The 13,019-nt window shown below is 48.1% G+C and overlaps 1 long non-coding RNA gene across 1 annotated transcript in view; it reads right to left on the reverse strand.

Moving 5' to 3' along the window:
* Positions 1 to 13,019, reverse strand: part of LOC128083089 (uncharacterized) — an 83,519-nt gene that overhangs the window by 10,204 nt on the left and 60,296 nt on the right. The gene's annotated exons all lie outside the window — the stretch shown is intronic.

Raw genomic sequence — 13,019 nt, forward strand, 5'->3', positions numbered from 1 at the left:
TGCACTGCCCAGATGTGTGATCTGAGCATCTGATAGAGCAATTGATACTTACTGGTGAAGATCAGCCTCTATTTTCAAAAGCAAAACTGCTCTCTGCCTCACAGGAGAGCAGAACCTTCATTTGGAAAAGGGGAACGCAGCTCCGTCCCCATGCTGCTGCAGGCTGCTCACAGCAGCATTGAGTCCTGATGAATTTCCATCCCATCCCACAAGGAATTGCAAGGCTCAGGGCAGCACAGTTTGCAAAGTGCTTTGAAACCATTCTATGGAAGCTAAAGAAATGCTAAGTAGTGTTATTTTATTACCTTTCCTAAGCTTGCAGCATTTCCAGCCAGACTCGGGCTGCTGAATCCTCACACACACACACGTCAGAGGGGGAATTCTTGTCTCCCTAGCCAAATTGCTGTGAGTTTTTTTGCTGAAACAGCTTTCCTATGGATGCTGGCAATGCCCAACACCACCACCTAGGCAACTGGTACACATGCCCTGCAGCCCCTGGCCTTCCCCAGCTCCTGACACTGGGGCACAGCCAGTTCCCACTAAATTCGGCACTGCACTGCAACAAACAAAGCACCAAACCCCAAGTGCTGCACCTGCTGAACACTGTGTCCCACTGGGATAAGCATGTCCTCAAGGGAACCAGCACAGAGCGGGATCAGCTGGTGCTTTTGCCCATCCCATACAACGCATTTCCCTTCTATTCTTTCCCTTCTCTTTTACAGTGGTAGGTGGGAACACAGAAGAGCAATCTTTCATCAACATCAGAAGCCATCAATCACCCTCTAAAAACAGCTGAATAATAGAACAAAAAGAGAAAGAGAGAGAGAGAAAAGGATCGGGGCGGGTCTGTGGGTATGGAAATGCCTGTCCTGGTGAAATATACTGTAAATTAGTCTGAGGCAGGGGAATTTGGAGCCAGCAGGGGCCCCGAAGCTCACTTAATATCAACTCCAGAAACATTACGCTAATGTATTTTTAAATATGATTTACAGGATGCTCTATCTGAGAGCATCAAGTGGACGGAGGAAAATGAAGAGCTGGGCTGGCACTAAAGATGCGGCTGGGGAGGAAGCCAACACCTCCGTGCTGCAGGGCTGAAAGGGAGAGGAAAAGCACATGAAGGGCAGCAGGGCTGCCTCGCCAGGTCCCCAGATTCCCTCAGAAATAAAAGCAGTGGGGATTTAGGCACGTGGTTCCCATCATCAGCAAGATACTTGAGCAGCTGAAAACTTCACCCTACAGAGTTTGTATGGGGTGTATCCCTGCACAGCCTAACCCCAAGGGACAATATCCCAGGCTACTTTTAGGGTACCAAGGCTGAGCCTCCAGGTAGGGATGCAGGTACAGCTTCTCTGCAGAATGAGCCTTCTTAAATATGTAGGCTGCTCTGAAAATAAAGCCTCTTATTTATTTCCATGGAAACTAAGACAGATACAAAAAGCACAATAACACTATCGAAGAGAGCAAATCCTCAGCTACAAAACAGTCTTTTTCAACAGCCACCACCATTAGCTGAGCCTTTTTGTCACGATGAATACGAGCCTGCATGCCATGCTTACAAGTCTGTACCAGTGGAGGTGACCCACTGCTTCACAGCTGCTATGACAGCAACACTGCCAGGAACATGCTGCCCATGCAGTCCAGCTTCCACTGTGCTCACATCCAATGTTTGGTCTCCACAAACCTTCGCAAGTGCTGATGAATGTCAATGGGTGCCATTTTTTCCACCTGGAGGAATTCAGTTCCACCCTTGCGCTTCACCCGCACTGCTCTCAGACAGCATTTGTCACCTCCGCTGCCCTCTGTCACAGGGCAGCAACACGTAATGGAATATTGTTGGGAAGGTTCAAACTCAAGCTGCCATCTCACCAACATCCACCTCTGACACTGAGGGCCAAAAGAATAAAAGAGGAGGCATTACTTTGTGAGCAGCCCTTGCACATCAAACAGCTCCATTAGGATAAGCATCAGGTGGAACAAAGTGGAGGAGATGAAGCTTCTCCACAGCTTGCTGCACTGACTCCTTTAAAAATGCCTCTGCAACGGGTTCAGCTCCACTCAACCCACTGCAGAAATGCCCTCCAGCAGCAGCAGATGCTCCTCCCAGCAGTATTTGCTCCCTGCCACGGGAGCGCAGCCAGCTGTGATGCAGGAGCACAGGTTCCAGCCTGCCATCCTCACACTAAGGACAAGCAGATGGCCCCAGCTGCACAGGGACTGCTTCAGCAAAGCACTTAAGCACACGTTTAAGTTTCAGCATGTTCAGAACCATCCCTGGCCAACAACACAGCATTTCAGCATGGGAAGCGAAAGACACTCAGGCAAGGGACTGAAATGAGGCATGGTTTGGTGAACTCAGCCATGATGCTGTCATCCCAGTAATTTTCACCTGCCTGGGCTTCTTTCGTAATAGCTTATTTTTAATTAAAATGTCCTTCAAGAAAGCAAATAAATACTCGCTCAGTTTAATGCTCTGTTTCCAATCTCAGTCGATTAGAGGGTAACTGAATAAAGCAAACACAAATAACTCCACTGTAACACGCTCCCACCGCATCACCGTGTGATTCTGACAACGTATTTCAAGTTATTAACACTCTTTGTAGCTCTATTCATCATCATCTTCAGAGTCAGGCTACTTCAAGAGGCAAGTGAGCTTTTAATGAGCCCTCAGACCGAAATGGGAAAGAAAAAATATATCCCATGCACAGCACTCTAATGATCACCTAATTCATTTCATTCTATCTGCTGTTGTGATTTATGAATCAGGCAGAATGACTGGAGACGTTAAGTCAACCTCATGCACACAACACCCAAAATAAGACGCTTGTTGCAGGCTGTAAGAAGTGATGGCTGGTTCCCCAGCGTCCTGCACAGAGCCTCGGGCCGCAGCGTGGCACATGGGCTCGGGTTCTTCAGGCCTTTCTTCAATAAATGACTTTCTGTGACTTTATTTCAGGTCCGTAAGACTCTTGAAGTCTGCAGGCAGATGGATCAGACCCCACAAAGTCACGGAGTCGTTAAGGCTGGAGAAGGTCTCTAAGATCATCTTGTCCAATTGCCCACCTACCAATATTGCCCACTGACCACGTCCCTAGAAGCCCTGCCCAGGCTCCCCATCCCCCCTCACCCATGGGGCATTACAGGGGGAATTAACCACCTGTAGCTCACCCCAAAGCTTTCCCATCCACGTGCAGGGTTCAGAGCTCACACAGCAATGGGAAGCAATGGCACAGGGAGCAGCATCCCTTCCTCTTCACTGTCCCAATGCCAGCTCCTACACCTCCTCACAAAGCTTCACATCCTATTTGCCTTCCCCACCGTGCACTGTAATCCCTCCAAAATTCAATCCAGCACCACCAAAACACGCCTGTGCTCTTCTTACCTGGCAGCACCTGCACACCTCTGCGCTCTGTTACCCAAAAGCTCACTGCAAAGTGCATTACATGGATAGTTTCCACCTATGCTCTGCTGTAGCCCTCTTCCAAGGGGGAACACTGAGGGTTTCCCACTGCTGTCCATCTGCTCCGTTTTAGCAGAGGTTTTCACACCTATTTCATCTCCTACTGCAAATATGCTCCTCCAACTGAACATGGTACAGGATTCTAAAAACAGGAACCAAGGCAGGCAAACCCACAAAAGCAATCTGTCCAAGCAGGGCATGGGAAGCAGTGCAGCCTTGATGGTCAAGCGTGTCACAATGTAATTCACAGCACACTAAGAAAATGAGAGAAGCAGAACTAATGCCACCATCAGCTGGTCTGTGAGATGGAAACGGCACCTATGGGGAAATGAAACCCATCCTTCATGTCACTGGAAAAAGCTCGGCAGTCTCTTGTTGTGCATTTCAGAGGCTGCTCAAAATACCTGGCACATCCCTGTCTGCTGGCAGATAAAGGGATTCCAGTGCATCTCACCAGACTCACTGGGATATTCATTCACAGCAGCAGGGAACAAGCAGCTGAGCAGTGGGGAGAAGTGACACATGCCCAAGCACCAGTCAGCGTTGCCCTCCAGCAACGGAGGGGAGTCAACTCTTTACAAGGGTACAAGATGACAGAATAAGGGGAAATGGTTTTAATTTGAAGGAGGGAAGATTTGGTTGGATATCAGGGGAAAGTTCTTCATAGACAGAGCGGTGAGGTGCTGGAACAGCTGCCCAGAGAGGCTGTGGATGCCCTGTCCATCCCTGGAGGTGTTCAAGGCCAGGTTGGATGGGGCCCTGGGCAGCCTGGTCTAGTATTAAATGGGTGATCCTTGAAATCCCTTCCAACCCAAGCCATTCTAGAATTCTATGAACCCAGCTGGAGTAGAAGCAGCTGGCAGCCACACTGATAGACACTGAGAACCTCCACGAGACCTGACAGCAACAGACATGCAGATCACTGCTACAACCACCAGAAAGTCAGCATTAAAAACTAAACATGAGGCTCTCAGTGAGTCTGGGCTGCCTTTAAGCACAGAGAAAACACACCATGGATACGAGCTGTCAATACATTGAAAGATCCGAGGATGGGAACACTGCACAATGCAGACAGAGGTGCTATCCACAACACACAGTGATCACTGGGAATGGGCTCTGTGGCTGTGTCCTTCCTCTTGGAAGAGCAGAAGAACTGCGGCATCTCCGAATGTTTAAGGGTTTGATGAAAAGCTTAATTTTTCCCCATAGCAACTTATGGATATGAATCACAGGGAAAGAATGCTGCTGACAGGGAGAAAAAGCTAAAGCCTCAGTGATGTGGTACTGACATATCTTTTAGATGGAAGGGAAGATGAATGCTGATGCTGGAAATATTAGTGGAGAACAAGCAGACTCTGCTGTCAGAAATCAATAGCTACAGACTTATGTACGTTGGTCACATCCCGCGCCGAGATGAAAATAAACCTCAGGAAAGTAATTTACAGGAGGGAAGCAGGAGCAGGCAAGCAGCTCGGGGTGCTGCAGCTCACAGCCACTGCATGTCAGTGCCACTGCACAGCCAGAGAGCCTGGGCTTCATGTCACAGTGCTTTGAGAGATGCCACGTGCATGGATGAGCGACAGACAGACTGCAGGATGCACAGAGAGGGGCTGGCCTTACACCCTGCTGGGAAGCACAGCAACAACACCCCCACTCAGCCCACCTGAGGTTTGCACTCCAAAGGCTGAAAAGCAGACCCTTAACACAAGTTTTCCTGTGAAATATCACTGCCAGAGGGAACAAATTTTATACGTGTTTGTATGCACGTCTCCATCCTTACACAGGCAGACACCCAAGCTGCACACACACGGTGACGCTGCCCCAAGGTGATGCCACCTGTGTGCCTCCCATGCCTGCAGCCCCCAGCATAAGCACTGCTCACAGAATCATAGGATATCCTGAGTTGGAAGGGACCCATAAGCTTCATGTTGAAGCCATCCCCACCGCCCTCCAGCCACACAGTGCTGCTGTCCCTGTGCGTGGCCATGCAACATGGCATGGCCTCGCTGTTGCACCATACCGAGTTCCACACTAGGGATTCAAGAGCCCCTCATGGGTATCTGGGGATGGCATCTCCAACACAAGCTCCCAAGCTATTATTTAAAAGCATGGCCAAAGCAGAAATGGGGCCCTGATTCAATCCAGCAGAACGCTGTGAGAGGTGGGAGCTGCTGCTGGGAACCCATGAACTCAGACCTCTCTGAGGGTGACATCCAAGAAGCAACACAAACCTGCTTTCCTGAAAACCACCCTATCTGGGAGCACTCAAGCACCAAAAATCACCACTTTTCCTTTGAAACAGCAGGGCAGCAGCCCATGGTTTCACGGCAGACACAGAACTGCCCCTGGGGACACAGGTGCCACTTTCCCTTGGCAACCCCACAGAGGTGTCACAGTAAGAATCATAGAAACACAGAACGGTATGGGATGTAAGGGCCCTTAAAGACTACCTTATTCCAACACAACGCAGCACTGAACACTTCCCGTCCACCTTAGCCAGAGCCTTGTTAATAAACTTCTGAACAGTCCATCTTTCTGAGCATCCAGGAAGTGCAAATAGAGTTTGACAACAATCCAAACACACTTCATGACAAAGGAAATTAAGGAGCAATTGAAGGCTAAGAGTGCCTCATTAAGTGCACAGCCCAGCCTGCTCCAGCACAGAATCAACACAGCTCTGCTCATCACTGGAGCTCCTGGGATCCACTGCTGTGAAGCAGAAGATGGCAGATAACAGCACATATCTGATATCAGATATCTGACAGCACATTTCTTACATCAGCTACTTGTACTGGATGGGTTTGAAGAAGCTGACAGTTAAATTCATGTAGCTGAGGTCTGTGTTGCTCTCTCCAAACACCCAAGGATTAGCTTTGCGTGCACCAAAAGAAGAGCTTTAATCACTGCTGCTTTCTCAGACCTCCAAGGCTGAGCCATAACATCCCAATCCTGCACCAATATCCAAACACTGTTATGCTGCCCATGTTGTTGCTCGCCTCCGTGCTGCTTTTCTCCATGCAAATCACTCCAAAACACAGCACAAAACTCAAACAGCTGGGACACAATGCCTCCGACTTTGTTGGGATTAATTCTGATTTCCTCCGGCCAGAGTGTGTGCAAATAGCGGCTTCCTAAATGAAGACAATGATTTGGGGTAATGCTGATCCCCCTCCCCAGCCAGCAGGTCAAGGAGGGGATGCTCCTTCCATGGGGCCTTTGATCTTTGCTGCTTGACCTTGCTTTTGGCAACACAGGGGGGGTCGAGGAAATTGTTTTCAGAGCCCCACAGCCCATTGACTCCCATTATCATGGTAATGGCAGACCCAAGAGCCCACAGCTTGTGGCCATGCCACCCCTTGGCACCACGCGTCCCGCAGAGACCAACAAGTGCCCATCGGTTCCACCCCATGAAAGAGAAGGTGAACGTGGGGAGACCTCACCACCTGTATTATAACACACAGCTGTATGGAAATTTTCCTGGCAGAGCTGAAATTTTAATGTTTAATTTACTTGAACTAATGGGTCACAGAATTCCCATACTAATGAACCTTTGGATGGACAGAGAGACCTCCAAAGCTTTGATCCCTTTCATTGCTGTATTTTAAAACAAGCAGTTCCTTAAGAAGGTTAAGGAAGCAATAATAAAGAATTTTTAGTGTGTGTACATGATCATTCCATACTGATGCACTTCAGCTTTAATAATATTGTATTAAATTTTATTGTAACCTTGCTGACATTTACTGCAAGGGAAAGTGTATAAGCTTAACAGCCTTATAAAATACAGCCCAGTAATGTACCTATAAAGCATAATATTTCTATACCAATGATGAGCTATTGCAATTGCATCCAATTTAGTGGCTCATTATTAACGAGCGCAATCACCTTCTCAGTCACATGCTCCGAAACGCAGCGTAGTATATTGATGCCATTTCACATTTTACAAGGCAGCTGCTCCAATTTTGCTCAGCGGTACCATGATCTGACAGTGGAAATTCTCTTCTCATTATGAATTAGCTGTAAAATGAACCTGATGATAAAGAGGAAAGTCCTCGTGAACATCAGTGAGGCTCTGGTATATGCAAAGGAGGGAAATTAGTTTACACTAGCTGAGATCAGGCCCATTAAAGCTGACTTGCCTCCTTCAACTCCTATAGATGGTCTTTTGCTGAGAAATTACACTATTTGATAAAACCTTGATATAATAGACTATTATTGAGGTCCTTTTAGAGTCTCAAAGTTGGGTCTTCTAGTGCCCACAGGCTGCTCCAAGAGCCCTTGGCCATCTCTGGAGTCCAAGATGCTCTCAGGAACCCCACCTGGTGCCCATCAGGCTTTACAGAGCCTAAGTATCCTGGTAAAACCAGAACCCAGTGTTGTATGCTGGAAAAAAATCATCAAAAAATCAGACTTCAGTGGAATGTAAGCACCTCCTTTCATGAAAGCACTCCTGAAAATGCCTGCATTCACAAGCACTGATCCCTAGAATCCCTTAAGGCTCCCAATTGAGCCCTCTTTGGCCTGCTCATTGCCAGGCTCTCCCACACCCACCCCATTCTGGAGAGCCGAAGACCCACTGAGTCCCATAGACCTGGCCAAGAAACAGCTGTACTTACAATAAGCTGTCCTCATAATCCCAAGAGTGGCCACATAAGCAAGTCCTCTGGATCCTTCCCAACGGCACCAGGGACAACCAGGCACTTGACTAAAGAACTTTCTGCCCTTTCTTAGAAGAAAGGACAAGGATAGAAACTCCAGCACAAGCAACGGGTTTCCACTGCCCCTCCAATAAACACAACTTGTCTTCTCCCCAACCCTTCCCAACACTGCTTTCAATGCTCAGCTCAACAGAAGGCTTCCACCACCACTGCAAACCCAAACCCTGGGGTTTCCTGAAGGGTGAAACTTCCCTGTGGGCAGAAGGGGAGCACAGCCAGGCTTCAAATACCTACAAGCTTTATGAGCACGGCTGCACATCTCCTCCAGCTGCACTGAGGTGAGCAGGAGGAGGCAGTGGGGCAAGGCCAACGAGACGTGACGGTACCCTTAGCGTGAACCCGAATTCTGGATGTCGAAGAGCCTCCATCGCATGACAGAAACACGGAGCAATGAAGTCCTCAAGAGCAGCTGGGGATTTTCTGAGCTGTCAAGGTGACACAGCCTCAAAGCAGTCGGTGCTGCTCAGCGGGACGAGACAAACACAGCTGGTACCTGGAGGAGATTAATTCCAAGAGTCATCTTGGCTGGGAGACAGGGAGAGATTTCGAGACACCGCGTATGTGGGGTAAAGAAAATAAGTAGTTCATTTTCTTAGAGCATTAAGCTGTAATGGCTGTCAAGGGGGATTACTGATATTGTTATGCCAGTGTCAGCACATGTTGTAGAACAGCTAAATTTTAAATTTCCATACTTGCTTAATTTAATGTTCGGATAATCTGACAAATGAAATAGGAGCCTCAAAGACGCTTTTTTTTCCCCTCTTCCTTTAAAAAAAAATCATTCTATTAAGAATGTTAAATTCTTGGGAGCAAGAGTTGGCGTTCACTGAGGGCACATACTAATCTCATTTATGCTGAGATTTGCTTTCTGTTAAGCAACAGAAAAACAGCTAATCAAGCATAATTCAATAATACATCATCTGCAGATGCAAAGACTCAGAAGATTGGTATGGAGCTTTGCCTACTAAACACGAACTGATGATCTAGGCCAGGTGCATTTAATTGCTCGTGGGGTGTGGGCGCACACCTAAATAACTCTGGGAGCTCCTCCCCAGCTGTGGGCTAACTGCAGCCTGGGGTGGCTTCCAGCACAGGGCGAGCAGCATCCATGCTCCAGCACCATCCATTGCCACTGGGCAGCCAAGGCAGGAGCCAGCTCTGCTTGAGCTGCCAGCGCCATCCAGCTCCTCCAACCCCGCTGCCCAAGGCACAGCCAGTTGCTGAGGATAACATCAGCTGGTGACACTGCCATGTCCTCTGCATCACAACACAAGACGCAGTGAAGAATCTGTCACAGCGCAAGGCGTTTCCAGATAGCACCAAAATGACTTTGCAGAAAGCCTCAGATGGAAAAACATGGCTTGCTCCGCTATTCCCATAGCTGAATTTTTGCTATTCCATGCTCAATGCCACTATGCATCATGAAGAACCCACGGTCACGGGCTGACCCGTTCATTCTAGAGCTGTCTGAAAGAACGCATTTCTGTTTTGGGGGAGGGTTCAGTGCTCCTTTTCCTTTTTTCACTCAGATTCAAGGCAAAAATATCAGGTGCTTGAAATCCCCTAAGAGGACAGGGATGCAGCCTGGGAGAGCTGCCCTGGGCTGCTGCCGCAGTCCTAATGTCCCAACTCCTCATTAGAGACACTGTGCCAAGGACCTCCAGGAGAGCCCTCCAAACCTGTAAAATCAGAAACATCCCCACTGCACACACTCTTTGGCAAACCTGCAAATTCCATCCCCTAAATGTTTTTTAAGCGCTACTACTAAGCAGCTTCATAGATCAATGTCAACAGTAGGGTAAAAAAACCTCATGCTTCAGACTAACTTAAAAGAAACCAGGTACAACCTCTTTGCCAACGCTGCTTCTGGCCAATATCTGATACATAAGAAAAAGCCATCTAGGGAGGCTGGGATGGAAAAACCACTGATAACGGATGGACTCGCAGAAGGACGGTGCTGTGCACGAGGACACGATGGCACACAGACCCATACACACACAAACAGAAGACAGAGACGTCTCCCTTTGTTCTCCATCCCGTTTTGTTTTTAATGTTCTATGCTAATTTCTACAGAATTACTACGGCACATTTGTAAACACACATGAAATGCAGACAGCTCTCTGCAATCACGGCTGTCTTGGGCTATTAAGTATAATATTTAGCTCAGCCAGATGCCACCAGAAGTTCGCCAAGCCCATAAAACAAGCTCAATCACATATTTCTGAAAACGAGAACGTGAAGCCATTTTGGAGGAGTTTACATCTATGTTTGAGCATTTGTTTCCTCCCATCTGGCAAACTCACTCCCAAGGCAGAGAGCTGAAGCCCAAGGGAAGAAGTTTTTGCATTCAGTCATCTCCCAGCAACACCCTCTCAGAGCAGGGCTGCTGGCAGTCCCCTTGGATGGAGCTCATTCATGTACCACTTCTAACTGCAGAGGCAATTAGAGGAGATGCTATTGCTTTTGATGGCACTCAGAGGAAAGCAGAACCCCGAGCTCCCTGCTGGCTGCAAGCCCCAGGGCTGGCTGCTCCCAGCAGCCCACACATGCAGCTCTGCAGGTTTTCATGATGCTAAAACCCAGCACTGTACCCCTTGGGGCTGCAGAAAAGAACTCCACAGAGGGAAGGTAACCCCACCGGATCCAGACCCACAGATACAGCTACACACGGGAACCTTCCCACACTGAGCACCTCAGTCAGATGCCTCATGGGGTGGGGATTCCATAGAAAAGCCTGAGGCCAGCTGTGCCAGGGCTGTTCTTACCTGCAGGTGTTCCGAGCTCAAGACACTCACAGTGCTTGCTTTGTGTGTCAAACTGCACCACGAGCTTCAGTTATCCCATGGCAAAACACAGCAGGAATAGGAAAGCAAAGGCCTTCAGCTTATGGCATCTCTCAAACTGTAACCTTAGAGAGTCTTAAATTATGTCCTGACACAAAGCGCTGCAAAGACCAGAAACCTGGAAAGGCACAGGAGGCACCCAGGACAGCTGCACCAGGAGCTGCCAGACAGACAGCCAGGGCTCCATCCAGCCTGTGTGCCAGCTGCAGCGATGGGCATCAACAGCACAGACAGAAATGTGCCCCAAGAGAAGGTGGGAAGCATTCATCCTTGCTGGGAACGATGCTCCCTGTCTGAGCCCATCACTTGCTCTGACATTTCCAACTCCACAGCACTGAGCACAGCGATGCTCATCCTCTACACAACCCCAGCCAAGGATGTTCTCTTTTATATCATCCATAGGAAGCATTAGACGGTTTAACAAACATTTCTTTTTATTCTATTTTTTAACAACTCCACCAATGCTCAGCAGCACGAGTCCTGCTGCAGCTCTTTCATTGGTGTGCACAGAAGCACACACACCCCGTCCAGCTTTGCACCCCTTAAGAGATACCACCCCATCAGAGATACAACAGGAAGCACCCAAGCTAAACCAGCAGCTCAAAGCACAAATCCAACCAAGGAGGAATCACACCAAGCTCCTGGCAGAGGGGCTGGCACCACAGGCAGCACAGGGACAGCAGCTCCATGTCCCTTCCCCAGGAAGCCCGCAGGACGGGACATTGGGTTCCTGGTCTTGAGTTTATCCATCAGGCTGAGCTGCTTGGCCCTGCCCGGAGCCAGAACACATGTTTGTGGGATACACAGACTGCTTGAAATAGAGGCCACAGAGGACCCATTAGAAATTCAATATTAGCTTTGTAAAATTGCTAATAATTAGCTACAGCTCTTTTCTCCATCACAGCAGCTGGTGACATGAAAGTGATTAAGTTTCTAATGAATAGATTAGGGTTACTGAATATATTAAATAACAAGGTTTTTAATCAACTGTTTATTGATTCCAGCAAGACAGTTCTGACGACAAAAAAACCACTGGGTAGCAGTGGAATTTATTTATGGGCTAGTGTTCTACATCAGAAATAATTAAAAATAGATTATTTTTCACCAAATCTAGAGCTTTTTTCTCTTTGAGGCAGCTCAATATGGATTAAATTAACTGCAAATAATAAATTAAAGGCAAACGGAAAGCTAAATTCAGGGCAGAGAGGTGCTCAGAGCTTGGCCATCAATCTTTGCTTTCTCTTGTTGTGACAAAAGCAGCCCAGGGTTTGCTGCCTGGATTTAGGCAGCAGAGACAAAAGGTTGGAGGAGTTGGGAATGGTTGGGAAGCCATCCTTATGGATCCTAAAGGGCCCCCATCCACAAAACCATCTTGAGGACAGGACGGTGTCACTTAACCACAAGGCAAAGCCTTATCCTCGCGGGTCCATTCACACAGACAGGACCAGACCCATTTCCCAGCATGGTGTAACACAGAGCCACCAGCACTGCCCAGGGGGTCGACCTCACCAGAACTCCAACTGCAACAACAGCTGAACACTGAAAAGTGTGAAACCACCAATGACATCCCGTGTCCCAGCCCCTGTATGCAAAGCTAAGAACCAATTCCTCTCTGCTCATCAGCCTCCAGGTCCAGCCAGGAGACAAGCAAGCCCATTTCATTCTCTTTAAACAGCTGCCATTTCTGCCACAAAGTGCTCCCACCACGGTGCATCACAGCCTGCAATGGGATCCAGGATGTCCCAAGGTTTTAATTACCCACGCTGAGGAAAAGAAGAACTGTTTAGGAGCACTAACATTTTCCATGGCTCCAAAAGGCTGAACAACTTTCTGCCAGTATATACAGCTACCTAGGGGTCTATTATTTTATTAAGGGATATTTGAAGTGCTCCATGACATAAGCAGATCCATAATATATATACAGCGTGTACGCATACGGAGCCATTTATAGAGCAAATCTTTCTAGCCCTGATAGTTTATAACGTAGAGGACCTTTAGTCT

The sequence above is a fragment of the Tympanuchus pallidicinctus genome, unplaced genomic scaffold, assembly GCF_026119805.1.
Source record: "Tympanuchus pallidicinctus isolate F22 unplaced genomic scaffold, pur_lepc_1.0 scaffold23, whole genome shotgun sequence".
Taxonomy (NCBI): Eukaryota; Metazoa; Chordata; class Aves; order Galliformes; family Phasianidae; genus Tympanuchus; species Tympanuchus pallidicinctus.